The sequence below is a fragment of the Mirounga angustirostris genome, unplaced genomic scaffold, assembly GCF_029215605.1.
Source record: "Mirounga angustirostris isolate CCGP_5_RB_7025 unplaced genomic scaffold, mMirAng1.0.hap1 SCAF_6, whole genome shotgun sequence".
In the NCBI taxonomy this organism is placed as follows: Eukaryota; Metazoa; Chordata; class Mammalia; order Carnivora; family Phocidae; genus Mirounga; species Mirounga angustirostris.
The window spans coordinates 60,611,940-60,623,241 of NW_026991714.1; positions in this window are offsets into that span (position 1 = coordinate 60,611,940).

The following is an 11,302-nucleotide window of genomic DNA, read 5'->3' on the forward strand; positions in this document are numbered from 1 at the left end:
GCGTCTGACTTATAATTAGAAGTTATTCAATAAATATTTATTGATAAACAAAGGGAGGAATATGTTTAGCATTCATTAACATTTATTAAGTAGTGTCATAATAATATGAAACTCAAATTTAATTATATATGATTCTCTAGCCTTTGGGTCATATGTCCATAAATAGATGTTCCACTAAGATGGAGAGGAAAGAGGCTTGGGAATCACCTAGAACTATGTTCAAATCACAGTTCTGCCCCTTTCTACTTTTTTCCATAAGGAAAAGTTTTTGTTTTTGTTTGTTTGTTTTGCTGGGCATGTACCCGAACATGGGGCTCAAACTCATGACCCTGAGATCAAGACCTGAGCTGAGATCAAGAAATGGACCTTTACCTGACTGAGCCACCCTGGTGCTCCTCCATAGGGAAAAGTTAAGTAAATGTTTCAGTCATCCCTTTTGTGAAATGGCAGTGATGTAGATATTCAATGAGCAAGGAGCACAGTTCCTGGTGCAATTGGCAAATGATAAATATGAGTCTCTTTATTTTCTCTTCCTCTAATCCCTCAGCAGTTCCTACATAGTAGGAGGCAAAAAGGAAAGTCAAAGGCACTTGCAGAGATCCATAGTGGGTCCCCAAACTTCTCTACACAGGAAGTTGTGCAGAAGATTGGGAATAAGGTGAAGAGGCAGGTATCAAACCTCTCCTAGCCCTTCTTCACTGGCCAGTGGGATGGAGAATGAGGACAGAAAAGAGGAGCACACCTTATCCATGACTGTGGTGGAAGAAGTTCCAGACCAAGCATGAGCAAGATGGTGGTGGAAAATGCTGGCCACTCAGAGCCATAAAAACCTGACCAAACATCATCGAAGCAAAAACAGCCTGAATCCAGAGTCAGAGACCAAAGGCTAGGTCAAAGGATTAAAGAGGAAAAGGGGTCAAGAATAAGAAGGTTGAAAGTGGCTGGAAGGAAATGGACTCAGTGAAAGTCATTGAAAGTGGTCATATCCTGCAGCTGCATTGAGAGGGACAAATGGATAAGGTGCTTCTGGAAGGGGAGTGGCCCAAGTCTGTTAGGAAGTCCTGTACATAAAGCACAGCATCTCCCACGGCCATGCCAAGCCCTTCCCTGACAGGCTGGGGATTTTTTTTTCTTTACTGAGACTCTTCCGACATTTCTAAAGAAGGCTTTCAGCCTGGAGAAATTAGAAAAATGGCGGGATAGAGGAATAGTAATTTTCTTCCTCAAATCAGAGAGAATATTACTTAATACTCTGAAGTCAAAAAGAAAATTAAAGTGAAAATATGTTTTATTTTTTATTTTTTTAAAAGATTTTACTTATTTGACAGAGAGAGAGACAGCGAGAGAGGGAACACAAGCAGGGGGAGTGGGAGAGGGAGAAGCAGGCTCCCGGACGAGCAGGGAGCCTGATGCGGGGCTCGATCCCAGGATCCTGGGATCAGGACCTGAGCTGAAGGCAGATGCTTAACGACTGAGCCCACCCAGGTGCCCCTGAAGATATGTTTTAAAAAATACAATAAATTATAATCATCCTCATGGACATAATGAACACTCAATGGCACATCAGTGAATGAGTATTTATTGAGTAAATGTCCCCAAGATGTACAGTCATGCTCCACACCTCTCATGCAAACACCACTTCCAGCTTTGACCTCTCATGTTAACTCTCACATTAGGAGTGATTTTGATTGAGAAATCCTCTCAATAGAATCAGTGCAACGTGTGGATTGTTACTGGGTTTTGTAACCTTAGATATGAATATGATATCTTTTGTACTTAATAAGTAGCTAACCTGTTAAATTCTATAGACTTCATTAACAAAATAAGGAACTCACTACAACTAGTGGTAGTAAAACCAGGTGCCAGTCAGAGAGCTGAAGTGAGCTCACAAAGCACCAACATCCTCTCCTGAGGCTACTGGGTCTAGAGTCTGGCTATGACTCAGCAGGGTCAGAAACTTGACTTTACAGAGTCATCTGGTGATGATTGATTTCTACTAAAGAAATTCACCAAACAGGCAAATTAAGATTTTCAGATTTATGAAGAATCTTTTTTTTTACATTAACCATATAAATTTAATAGCAAACAATCTATAATACCTTTACATATTCCTTTTGGATTTAGGAAGAATCTTAATGATCATTGCAGTAAACAATCCCCAAAGAATGTTCTGTGAAACTTTAGTTCCTCAGGGTGTTAATAATTTCCTTGGGGGAAAAATTCAGGGTCAAATAAGTTTAGGAAATTCTAGGATAAATAATGTTAAACATGTTTCTTTATCATAGGACTTCCCAGTCTTTCATATCTAAAATTCTATATGAATCACAAAGAGAATCTCAAATAGTATGAAGTTCCCATATACCCTCTTAACCTTCCCCCTGTCTTGGTTTCTCCTATTATTAACACCATGCATTGGTGTTGTACATTTGTTAAAATTGATGAACCCATATTGACACATTATTTTTAGCTGAAGTCTATAGTTTGCCTGTTTCAGTCTTTGAGTTTTACATACTGAGTTTTGACAAATGTACGATGACCTGTATCCACCATTGCAGTATCATATAGAAGAGTTTCATTGCCTTAGAAATCTCCTGTGCTCTACCGATTCATCCCTCCCTCCCTCTCCCCAAGCCCCTAACAACTACTGATCTTTTTACTGCATAGCTTTACCTCCATAGTTTTGTCTTTTCCAGAATATCACACAGTTGGAATCATGCAGGATGTTCTTTTCCAGATTGGCTTCTTTTACTTAGTAATATGTGTTTAAGTTTCATTTAGGTCTCTCATGGTTTCACAGCTCATTCCCTTTTATCACTGAATAATAGTCCATTGTAGGGATGCACCACGGTTTGTTTATCCATCCTCTACTGAAGGACATCTTGGTTGCTTCCAAGTTTTGGCGACTTTGAATAAGGCTGCTATAAACATTATATGCAGGTTTTTATGTGGACATAAGTTTTTAATCCATTTGCATAAATACCTAGGGGAGAAATTGTTGGATCATATTTTTGTAAGAAGCTGTCAGACTGTTTTCTGAAGTGGCTGCTCCATTTTGCATTCCCACCAGCAATGAATGGGCTATTGCTCAGCATCCTCATCAGCATCAGATAAATAAATAAATAAATAAATCTTAAAAAAAAATTGTATACATATATAATATATATATTCTTTAATTTTCTTTTTTCTTGATTATACACCATAATACTTAGGTATTATTACTTGAGGTGTAACATTAAGAGGTATGCAATTTATCTTACATTAGTCACTGTTAATGCTGGTAAATTCAACATTCATTTCAATGCATTTTTACTGATCTCTTTGAGTCTTGGAGCTCTTTTATGAGTCCTAAGAAGGGTGGAGATTTCAGAAACACCCAAGTGTTTTTTTATTTGTTTTGTTTTGTTGATAAAAGTTTCAGAGATTTTCCTATATCTCTGCTAAGCTTTTGAAAGGTTTTAAAATCTTATCTCTTATGTTTAGTTACTATTACAGAGATTTAATTTGTTTCATTTATGTTGACTTTTCTGACATTGTACCTAAATTCTAGAAGTTAAGACTACTGTGGCCTGGGGCACCTGGGTGGCTCAGTCATTACGCGTCTGCCTTTGGCTCAGGTCACGATCCCGGGATCCTGGGATCCAGCCCCACATTGGGCTCCTTGCTCAATCAAGAACTGGAGGAGTAAAAAAGAATGTTTTTTTTTTTTTTTTAAAGATTTTATTTATTTATTTGAGAGAGAGAATGAGATAGAGAGAGCATGAGGGGGGGAGGGTCAGAGGGAGAAGCAGACTCCCCGCTGAGCAGGGAGCCCGATGCGGGACTCGATCCCAGGACCCCAAGATCATGACCTGAGCCGAAGGCAGTCGTTTAACCAACTGAGCCACCCAGGCGCCCAAAAAAGAATGTTTTAAGCATCAAGACAAAACCCTGCATATAGTTGATGTTGAATCAAAATTTGTCAAATTGAATTGATTTAATTCGTGGTTGAATTATCTGATGAGACACTTGAGGACTATGCCCTATCTTTTTAAAGAGGTAGATGTACTTTAGACATCAGCCTGCTTCTCCCTCTCCTACTCCCCCTGCTTGTGTTCCCTCTCTAGCTGCCTCTCTCTGTCAAATAAATAAATAAAATCTTTATTAAAAAATATTAAAAAAAATACTACTCTGGCCTGATGATACCTAGGGACAGTCAAGAGAAAGAAATCAGCCTTCATTTGGCTCTAACCATTGCCCCCCAATATATGTTTTAATAAGGTCTGTGAATGCAGTATTTCCAATATCCAATTAAGGGTGAGTCTATTTTTATGGGCAGCAGGTAATGCAAAACATTCTGAAACTATTCTTCCTTTTCTCTATTCCTTTTTAGATGTTCAAGTAAGTCACTCGAGAATTATGACTGGCTACTTCACTTGAGTACATTACCCTTGGATGGAAGGAATTCACCCATGTCATCTCTAGATAAAGTAAATCAGTTTTAGAGAGTAAGACCTTGTTGCCACTCAGAGCATAGCATTGAATTACTGTCTCTGCTGGACATCACCTGAGGGGGCTAATTACTTTTTCCAAAACCCAATTCTCTTACCAGATTGCAAAGTATTTTACTTTCGCAATTGGATATTTTGAATTGTGGGTGTAAAAATTCCCATTATCTATAAGAAACCTCTACTATATAGAGATAAAACATGGGAAAGGAAGATGATCTAGAGAGAGATATAGAATAGAATGTGACTTTTATATGATTGACAATAATAGAAGTTCAGTGAAAAATAATAAACACCGAATTTTAAGACAAAGACATGACTATCTGCTTAAACCAATCAAGAACTGGAGGAGTAAAAAAAGAATGTTTTAAGCATCAAGACAAAACCCTGCATATAGTTGATGTTGATTCAAAATTTGTTAAATCGAATTGATTTAATTCGTGGTTGAATTTTCTGATGAGACACTTGAGGACTATGCCCTGTCTTTTTAAAGAGGTAGATGTACTTTAGACATCAGAAGTGTAGAAAACCAAGCTTATATTTTATTAATTTTGTTTTAACATTGACTTTTAAAATATTTTTATTATAAAAATATTAAAACATACATAAAAGCAGAAGAGTTTGTATAATAAATTCTCATATGAATCAACCAGCTTCAACAATTGTAAATACATTGTTCGTCTAACTTCCCACCCACTACCCCTTGCTGCTAATTATTTTTTACAGCCTTATTGGGGTATAATTTATAAAACATAAAATGTAGCCATCTATTGCACAATATAATTATTTTTACTAAATTTATAAGGTTGCACACCATTACACAAATCTAGCTTTAGAATATTTCTATCACCTCCCAAAAGTTCCTATGTGTTCATTTGGAGTCAATCCCACTTCCATCCTCATACCTAGGTAACCACTGATCGGGTTTCTGTCCGTATAGATTTACCTTTTCTGGACATTTTATATAAATAGAATCATATAATATGTAGAATAATGTTTTAGAGGTTCATCTATTTTATAACATGTATCACAGGTTTATTCTTTTCGTTATCACATGGCCTTCCATTGAAGGGATGTATTACATTTTGTTCATCCATTCACACTGTAACGTACATTTGATTTTTTTTTTCCTGGTTTGGGGGCTATAATGAGTAGTGGCTGCTATAAAAATTCATATGCAAGCCTTTTTGTGGGCATATGTCATTATTTCTCTTCTAGATTACTGGGTCAGATGGTGAGATTACATTTACCTTTTTAAGAAATGGCCATTTTCCAAAGTAGCTGTACCATTTTAAAGCCACTCATAAAATTTCATATACAGTGTTTTTGTTTACATTCAGTTTAAGTATTTTCTAATTTGTCTTCTGAATTTTCCTTTGAGCAATGGATTATTTAACAGTGTGTTTTTTAAATAACCAAATATTTGAGGATTTCCCAAATTGCATTCTATTGTTAATTTCTAATTTACTCATACTTTATATCATTCCAATCCTTTTAAGTCTATGGAAACTTGTTTTAAGATCTGGCATATTATCTATTCTGAAAAATGTTCCATGTGCTCCTGAAAAGATTGTGTTTTCTGCTATTGTTGGGTGGAACATTCTATAAATATTGACTAGTACAAGTTGGCCGACAGTTTTGTTGAACTCTTGTAAATCTTTGCTATTTTTCTGTATTGTTCTATCAATTACCAAGAGTGGATTATTGAAGTCTCCAATTATTATAATTGAATGGTATACTTCCCTTTTTAATCCTGTAAATTTTTGCTTCATGGATTTTGGAACTCCATTGTTAGTTGCATATATATTTTTAGTTATTATGTATTCTTGATGAATTGGCCCTTTTTATCATTATCATTTATCATTATGAAATGTCCCTCTTTGTCTCTAGAAATATATATATATGTATATATATACATATATATATATTTTTTTTTGGTAAGAGAGGGAGAATGAGGGTGGGAATGGCAGAGGAGAAGGAGAGAGTCTTAAGCGGACTCCACACCTAGTGTGGAACCCAACATGAGGCTCAATCTCACAACTCTGAGGTCATGACCTGAGCTGAAATCATGAGTTGGATGCTTAATCCAAATGAGCTTCCCAGGAGCCCGTCTCTAGTAATATTTCTTCTCTTGAAGTCAGTGATGTGTCTGTTATTCTAGAGTATATTAATATAGACACTTCACCTTTGCTATGATTACTATTTCCATATTATATTTTTTCCTTTCAACTTGTTTATGTCTTTGAATTTATGTAGACAACATACAGTTGGATCTTGTTTTTATTTTTTATATGCAGTCTCTTAGTGATGTGTTTGGTTCATTCACATTTAGTGCATTTTAATGTAAGGCATTTAATACCTTTTATCTGGAGTGTTTAGTCAATTCACATTTCATGTAATCATACTTTGAATATAATAACATTTAATGTAATATAATAAAGCAGGATTTGTAACTGCCATTTTACTACTTGCTTTCTGTATGGCTCATGTTTTTGCTGTTGTTCCTCTGTTCCTTTTTTACTGCCTTCTTTTTTGGTTAAACAAATATTTTTATTTTTATTTATTTATTTATTTCTTATTTTTTTTAAGATTTTATTTATTTACTTATTTGACAGAGAGACACAGCGAGAGAGGGAACACAAGCAGGGGGAGTAGGAGAGAGAGAAGCAGGCCTCCCGCGGAGCAGGGAGCCCGATGCGGGGCTCGATCCCAGGACCCTGAGATCATGACCTGAGCTGAAGGCAGATGCTTAACGACTGAGCCACCCAGGCGCCCCTAAACAAATATTTTTATTATATCATTTAAATCCTCTTTTAGTTATTTCACTATTACAATATGCATCTTAAATTAGTAGGCTATTTCAGATTAATACTAACAATTCTGATAAAATATAAGAAATTTTCTCCAATATAGCTCTATTCCTTCTCTCCTTTGTACTATTATTGTCATACATATTATATCTATGTATATTACAAGTCCAACAATACAATTATAATTAGTGCTTTATGCAATCCTGTGTCTTTTAAAGAAATGAAGAGAAAAAAAGAAAACATATTCACACAGTGTTTTATATTTACCCACATTTTTACTTTTTCCAAGATGATTTCCTTTAGTATTGTTTGTAAGTATTGTCTACAAGCAACAAATTTTCTCGGTCTTTACCTTCAGATCTCTCTTTTTTTTTAAGATTTTATTTATTTATTTGACAGAGAGAGAGACAGCAAGAGAGGAAACACAAGCAGGGGGAGTAGGAGAGGGAGTAGCAGGCTTCCCGCCAAACAGGGAGCCCAATGCGGTGCTCCATCCCAGGACCCTGGGATCATGACCTGAGCCGAAGGCAGACGCTTAACCTACTGAGCCACACAAGCGCCCCTACCTTCAGATCTCTTTATTCCACCTTTCTTTCTGAAGGATAGTTTTGTTGGTTAGAGAATTCTTGACTGACATTTTTTTTCTCTTTCAGCACATTGAATATTTTATTTTATTGCCTTCAGGGCTTCTCTTTTTAAATGACAAGGCAAGTAGCTACTAGTCACATTGTTACTCCCCTGTGTATGATGAATCAATTTTGTCTTGCTGTATTCAAGATTTTCTCCTTGTCTTTCGTTTTCAACAGTTTGATTATGATTTTCTAGATGTGGCTCTCTTTGTGTTTATTTTACTTGGAGTCTGTCAAACTTCTTGTATCTGTACATTTTTTTTTTCATCAAATTCAGGAATTTTTTTAGCTGTTATTCCTTCAAATGTTTTTTTATATGCCCCTTAGTCTCTTTCACTGTTTCCTGAAACTCCCATAAGCCTCTGAAGATCTATTCAGGTATTTCGTTCTTTTTTTCCTGTGATTTTTCAGATTGGCAATTTCTATTCACTCATCTTCAATTTCATTGATTCTTTCTTCTAATACCTCAAATTGACTGTTAAGCCCAAGTTGGAGAGAGGCATGTCTCAAATTATTCTTACCTAAAGTTTGCTCATTTTTCATGAGTAACTGCTTCTCAAAGTTTATGACTCTATCAATTTTTAGAGCTATAAAATGAGGTTTTTTTTTCTGTTATTGCTTTTTGGAAAAAGATTTGCCTAATTCCTCATTCTACTATACTGTAAGTCCCACCTTTATGTTCCTGGATTAGTCTCCTAGGTATGCCATAACAAATTAACATAAACTTTGTGGCTTAAAATCACAGAAATTTATTCTTGCATACTTCTGGAGGCTAGAAATTTTAAATCAAGGTGGCAGCAGGGTTTACTCTCTCTAAAAGCTTGAGAAAAATTGTTACTGGCCTCCTCCAGCTTCTGGTGGCTGCAAGTGCTCCTTAGCTCTGGCATCATGACTCTAATCTCTGCCTCTGTCTTCACATGGACTTCTTATCTATATGTCTCACTCTGTGCCTTTTCCTCTCCTTTTAAGGACAGCAGTCATTAGATTAGGGAACAACCTAAATCCAGGATGATTTCATCTCAAGCTCCTTAACTAATTATATCTCAAAGACTTTATTTCCATGTAAGGTCATATTTTGAGGCTCTGGGTAGTCATAAATTTTGAAGATACATCATTCAACCCACTACAGTTCCCAAGCTGACTTTTGAAGTCAGCATCCAGACAGGGCTAGCTCACTGCATGTATTTGGGTATCTGTGTTAACTTCCTGTCACAAACATGCAATAAATGCTTTGACTGTTCTCTTGTAATTTCTGTGCCTCGATTTTCTCATATTTTAATGAATTGAGAGCTAATAAAAGTACCAATCTGATAGAATTTTTGCAAGGATTAAATGAAATATTTCAATGTTCTAATAGAAGTTTTTGTTACTTAACAATAAAAGCTGTCATGTAAATGTCTGTTCCATGGCATTACACTATTGCTTATTGATGATTTCACATAGGTTAAAACCAAATACAATGCATCAACTAGTTCCCAAAATGTTTAGAGAATATTTTCTTCCAGTATCAGTCAAGATCTTTCTACTATATAGAAAATGAATCATCAACTGTCATGTATACATTAATGGTTACTGATGAGATGCTTGGCTCCAGAACGAGAAAAGCCACTGGAGATGCTCACTTCCTCCCCAAAGTGTCAAAATATAACTCAATACTAACCCAAACTTAAAATATACCAAAGATTCTTCCCATTTTAGCATTTGTTTCTATAGTCTCTCACCTCTTACTTTCAGAGCAGAGGAAATGTGCAATTGTAGAATTGCATTGGGATCAAACATTTTCTTTTAAAGGGCTTCTATCTTTTCTCCTATTTTATCAAGAGCTTGATCTTTGATCGACAAAATTCATATCCTGATTGAAGCCAGATATCTGATACCCCAAAACCACTCACCTCAGTGACTAAAAGTTAGTGAAATCCATCATTTAGAATACTGTACACCAAAGTCTACTCTCCTCGCTTTTTAAAAAGTCAGTTGTGTTGGTCTCATGTAGGGAATCTAGAAATTAAGATACTCTCTTAATTTACTGAGGACACTAAGGACCTTTTTTAGTGAAAGACACTCATTTGCTCTCCTTTACCTTGAGAGCTATGTAGAGCCAATGATCTGTATTCCCTGACCCTATAAGTCTATGAAAATTTTGTCAAGTTCTTAATGAAGAGGCAGGACATGTTCTCTAAATCTCTAGTCTCTGAGGATTTCCACTCCATGTGTCTAGTAGCATTTTAAATAGCTTTATTGAGGAATAATTGACAAATATAATTGTATATATTTAAAGTGTACAATGTGATGATTTGATATACACACACATTGTAGAATGTTTAGCAAGGTCGAGATAATTGGCACATCCACTACCTCACATAGTTAACTCTTTTTTCTTGCGGTAAGAATGCTTAAGATCTACTCTCAACACCTCTTAAGTATGCAATACCACATTATTAACTATAGTCACCATGCTGTACATTAGATCCTCAGCACTTATCCTTCTTATAACTGAGAATTTGAAATAATTCAAATTCATAATTTGTACCATTATGAAAAACAGTATAGAGATTCCTCAAAAAATTAAAAATTGAACTACCATGTAACCTGGCAATCCCACTTCTGGGTATATATCCAAAGGAACTGAAATCAATATCTCAAAGAAGTATCTGCACATCCATGTTCATTGGAGCATCATTCATAATAACCAAGATACGGAAAGAACCTAAATGTCCTTCCATGGATGAGTGGGTAAAGATGATGGGATATATAGAATGGAATATTATCCAGCCACAAAAAAGAAGATCTTGCCATTTGCATCAACATGTATGAATCTGGAAATCATTATGCCAAGTAAAATAAACCAGACAAAGAAACACAAATACTTGTGTGTGGAATCTAAAAAAAACCCCAGTGTCTAGTGGTATCATTAACTCAAGTTTTATCCCAAGCCTGTTTAACACAGCAAGCGTTGAAACCTAATTAGCTTCCAGGTGGCTTTCTTCCATCCTGACACACCTCTGGAGCTAAAAATAGTAGGAACAAGAGGGTATTTTGGTTCATTTTATCTGATCATAAGTATTTTTTTTTTAATTTGGAGCACATAGGACTTATCACCACACAGATACACACGTAAACAATAATACACAAGGCCTGTTTGTTGGAGTATACTTTCTATAGCTTAAGTGGTGTTCTTACATTCTTATTTCCTGTCAAGAAAATCTTTGGGGGCGCCTGGGTGGCTCAGTTGGTTTGACATTTGACTCTTGATCTCAGCTCAGGTCTTGATCTCGGGGTAGTGAGATCAAGCCCTGTGTTGGGCTCCACACTGGGCATGGAGCCTACTTTAAAAAAAAGAAAAGAAAATCTTTTAAGTCAGAAGAGAAAGCATTAATTT